The following is a 5,226-nucleotide window of genomic DNA, read 5'->3' on the forward strand; positions in this document are numbered from 1 at the left end:
AAGTTTTTTGAAGATGCATGTTGAATGTGCTTAATCCGTTAACGTTGTCTCTCACAGTACAAGGATTGTAACATCTTAGACTACCCTAGTTGACTCGATAATGAAAGTATTAAGGTGACTTAGGCGCAGAGGCTAAGTACTTCATACTTTGTGATGCAATGATGATTGATGAGCAATTTTGACGAGGCATGCTTCAACGTCGTGTTTAAGATTTCATGACAAAGGGTTCCTAAGGGAAGTATATTTGGTCATGTATCTGTGATGTGTGTGAACGTGACACTAAAGTTAGGCCGCAAGGGCTAAGTGTGTGGGAAAGTATTATTTCAAGAAGAGTCAAATAATGGTGACTCTTTAGGCTGGGTAAGCTAATGATATAAGGATCAAGCCCCCAAGTCTAGCTCTAAGTGAAAACGGATGAGCATAGGAGACCCCTTGATATGATCATGGTATGAGTGTGTGAATGTGAATATGATGTGAGGTTGCCTACGTATCCGTTAGGAATCAAGCCGAACGTAGCTCTAGCCGAACCTCGCACAAGTGTGTATACCTCAAAAAGGTCTTTTTAAGGGTTGTAACGTGGTTAGGCTAAAGGTTAGAAAAGAAGGGGATAAAGGCTCAAGACCCTAGATAAGCCCCCGAGGTGTGCAACCTTGCTTTTGAATCTTTATATTATCATGCTTGAGTTTCTACTCTTTTTTAGCTCTTTCTTTTGCTTTAGCATTTATTTTATTTTTATAAGTGTGGGCAATCCCGATCATGCGGTCTATCACTCACTTGGTATTCATGTTTCTCAGGCACGGTACCGAGCACTCGATAAGAGACGCAATCTGAGACGTGTTCTTATCAAAGATATTTTCATATCAAAGACATTGGAACACTTGCCCTTTTGTACACTTTTATTAGTATTTTTATTATTGCTTTATTATTTTTTTGAAATCACTCAAGCTTTTGAAGTTGCATATGTTACACACCATCCCATCCCAAGGTTAGGTAGATGTAGGTTGAAAACTAAAAGGTCTATCGTTAGACGAGGCTCAAAGTGGTTCATGAAGAAAGGATTGCAAATTTGAAGGGTAAAAGGTGATATGATGTGGCTACAAGGGGTGCCTCAAATCATCGGTATACCTTGTTCTTAGTTTGACAATGTTTTTTTTTTTATATAATGAAATGCAATGAATGCAATGATCATATGTAAGGAAATAAATGCTCATTTTTTTTAAAGGGGAGCAAAAAAAAATAAAACAAAAAAACCTATGAAATAAATCTAAGGAAGATAAAGGGTACCTATGCTAGACTTATGGGGGAAAGGGTTTGGAAAAAAAAAGAAGAAGAAAGCATGAAATGTTGGTGAGAAGCTTGCCTTGTGCATTTGTTTCATCATTACCCTCATTTTTTTTTGTTTGTCAATCACATGACTCAAACTTGATTCAACATGCATGGATGGAAGAAGCACTAGTGGAAAAAAGGCCATCCGTAACGGGCAGTGTCCGTTACGTATGTGGCCATTACGGATGGCCTTTGTTATTTGTAATGGGCACCGCCCGTTACGAATAATAGGTTATTCCTAACGGGCATCTTAGATGCCCGTTACGAATAACTGATTATTTGTAACGGGCTTTCCAGGTGCCCGTTACGAATAACGGGTTATTTGTAACGGGCTTTTCAGGTGCCCGTTACGAATAACCCCGTTATCCGTAACGGGACATGGTTTTTCCCGTTACGAATAATGGATAATCAAATATTTAAAAAAAAACCAGCAAAATGCTGGATTTTGCACACCATTATTCATAACGAGACATGGTTTGCCCGTTACGAATATTGTATAATCAAATTAAAAAAATCCAGCAAAATGCTGGATTTTACATACCATTTTAATTTTAGTAACAACATCAAAATCTCCTAATCTCATCCATATTAATATTACTGTTTTTAAGCTACAACAAAAATCACTACCTGCGCTAGCAAAAAACACACAAGCTAGCCAACACAAGAACATATTAAAATGGCTAGGGACCTAGCTAAATTAAACTGAGTATCAACTTTAGACGGCAGAAAAAGTCATCTGCACTTGTGGTGATGTTGGCTTCACGGGGTCCTTCACAGGCTTCCCCTCCTTCGGTGTAGACCCATAGTAGCAAGCGTACAAGATCAGTTGTGCTACGGCAAGTATGGCTCCAACCCCATTGCCAATCTGCGCACAACAAAGAAACAAAGGATTAGGATACAAATTACAAGCATTGTAATGCTTACATTGAGAATCACTACATGAAATGAGGTATAATTGATTACCAAAATGTAAGGATCAAATCTGATGAAGGCCTATGCACTCCAAATAACTCCATTAGACAAACTGCCAATGAAAGAGTCAATGGCATGAATTCAACACTCTTTGTTTTTATGACCTTGTACTGTTTGTGCCAAACAAACATTTTTTCATAATTCTGTACATGATATGCGTGTAACAACTTGTAATTAACAACAATGTTATAAAGCTAACATAAAAAATACAAGTATAGATGCAAAATTCATACCATAACAATGACAGGTGCACCATAGAGAATGATCCCAAAGACGTCACAAAATATCCCAACAAAGGTAAGCCCTAACTTCTACATTCAGTAAAAATCTTTGCATCAATATTCCGGCACCAATATGTAATAAACAAACCAGGCTCATTTACAAAATGAGATGCATAATTTAACAAAACAATGTAAGTGAAACTGTATCAGGCACTACAGATCACCCGGAATTCTAATCACGAGTTCGAAATTCAAAATCTAGCTGTCAGTTCCCGGATCCATGTGATTCAGGCAACATATATCTCAGATCGCCATAACAAAAATGCTTGCAAGTACTAAAAATCAAAGAAAATAAGCTGATTTCACCATAAAATTACATAATTCAAGCATAATTAAGCTTCGGAACTACGAACATTTTCGCATTACTTAACGATCTCAGAAATCAGTTTGGTTTTCACCAATTTAAAGTCATAACTACCAAATCGCATCTCATTTCCCAGCTAAATTCAAATTTGCAAACAACAAAACTAAATAGCCTTTTTCAAAATTCAAATAAATTTACAGATCTACAAGATTTACACCACAAAATTCTCAGATCATTGAAATAAACAATCCAAAATCACAAATCCTAAAATCAACACTAAGAATCAAACATCTAGACGAGAAATTCTCAAATCTTACCAATGATGAGAATGCATGATTTCACAAATTCACTAACAACACGTACTGAAAATCAGATCAAATGCTGAATCAATAATCACATTAAAAATCTATTAAATCACTTAAAAACCTAAATAATTCTCGAACAATAACCAATTACAAATCCTAAAAAATTTAATGCGAAGATCAAAACAACGAGCACATCAAATCGAAGAACGAAAAGAATGCAAAAGAGAAGGAAATCGAAATGAACCTGTGAACAAAACAAAAAATCCTACTTAGAAATTAAACCAAAGATGAAAAAACAGAAATCACTCAAATTAGAGAGCTAAAAATAATTGAGATTAAAATACAAAATAAAGATAGAATTGGAATAAAATAAAAAACTTTAGATCTAAAAAAAGACAATAATCATTCCTGAATCTGGAAAAATTCAGCACAAAATATCCCAAAAACCAGTACCCAGAAACTTAAATCAATTAAAAACAACATAAATTTCAAAAAATAAAGTTGAATCAACTAACTTAATATTCGATGATTACAAAGAGAAAAATCTTACATAGCATCGGTTCGTTCAACGACTTAGATCTAAAGAGGAAGAAGCCTACGGACTTGGTTGTTCTCAACGTCGCCACAATCGACGCTAACCGGGCTCGGACCCTGGTTAAACCAGAGTGGGTTTTCGAGCAAGAGTTCCGTCATCATCGGTTACACCTCCGCCCAAAACCGACGCCGATTGGGAGTTCTTGTATGAAGTCGCCGGTCAAGTTGCTCGTCTCAAGATGAACGCAATCGCTGCTCAAGGTCTTCTCGTTGCTCTTCGAAATGAGAGGGCTTGAGTTTGAAAAGAAAGAAAGAGGTGAATGACGGGGAGGGGAGGGGAGGGGAGGAGAGGAGATGAGAGGAGAGAGAGAGGGAGTGAGGGACTGATGAGAGAGAAAGAGGTGTGACGGATGTTAAGTGAAACTCTAACGGACACTATTTTGCCCGTTACGAATAAATAAGTATTCGTAACGGACACTATTTTGCCCGTTACGAATATCTTAATTTTAACGGGCAAAGCTTTGCCCGTTACAAATAGCCTGTTACGAAGGAGATTTTTTCCACTAGTGAAGGTAGGAATAATGAAGGTTGTGATATGGAGAAAGCATGTATAGAATGGAAAGATGATTTAGATGGTGAGATATGAAAAAATTAGGAATAGAATGTACCCCCAACTCAAATGACGGAAAAAATCGACTCATACATGAACCTAAGACATGGTCATGGTGTATATACACATTAGTGGGTGCTTTATTGTTAGTGCAATTGACATGTTAAGACTCATGTCATGACCATGTGGCTAGACTATGTGACTAGACTCGAACAAAGACTAAGTTAAGACCTCACGTATATGCATTAAACTGGATAGGTTGTGGTATTTTAGTCATAACTTTTTATCTGTGGCTCTGATTGGGATGAAACCAACGCCAAATTAAAGATAAAACTCGGGGCTACAGATCCATAAGTTTTAAAACTCTTAGTTCTTTCTATAATTCCAGCTATGACCAAAACAAGTTGACGTTTGTGCAGTATACGGGAATAAAAATCCGGGTTGACTTAAAGGAACTATGACTCGATTTTAGGTATATATTTATTAGCTCTAATTAATTAATTAATTAATTAATTAAGAAAAGTTCTTTAGTCATTAATTAGTTTATTAAGACTTATTTACAAACGCAAGTCAAACAAAATGGTTAGTTTAGTCACATAATAAGTATGCTCAAGCAGTCAAGTAGTCACAACATGATGCAATGAGTTTGCAACCTAACCATGGCTCTAGTTCTCTAAAGTTCGGGATATGGGTTAGTCAAAGAGGGTCCATGGTTATTTTTTCGGATGCACCGCGCGGAAGCCTAACCGTGAAGGGTTGGCGCGAGTGGATGGGACACCGCGAGTTAAGAAAAACTCGCTTCCATGGTTTGGTGAATTAACCATTCTCGGATGTACCCTTTGTTGCACAGAGCGTTCAATCAGGTAGATGGAGCATTAATTACTAGAGGGTTAT

The 5,226-nt window shown here is 36.9% G+C and overlaps 1 long non-coding RNA gene across 1 annotated transcript; it reads right to left on the reverse strand.

Annotated features, from left to right (window-relative positions):
• Window positions 1–1,833: 1,833 nt before the first annotated feature.
• LOC145637940 (uncharacterized) lies at window positions 1,834–4,096 on the reverse strand. Its single transcript, XR_014114550.1, has 4 exons — window positions 3,739–4,096; window positions 2,532–2,609; window positions 2,290–2,350; window positions 1,834–2,191 (listed from the first exon to the last, which is right to left on the reverse strand). It is a non-coding gene; the product is annotated as an uncharacterized LOC145637940 (long non-coding RNA).
• Window positions 4,097–5,226: the final 1,130 nt, after the last annotated feature.

This window comes from Chenopodium album, chromosome 7 (assembly GCF_948465745.1).
Source record: "Chenopodium album chromosome 7, dcCheAlbu1.1, whole genome shotgun sequence".
NCBI lineage: Eukaryota > Viridiplantae > Streptophyta > Magnoliopsida > Caryophyllales > Amaranthaceae > Chenopodium > Chenopodium album.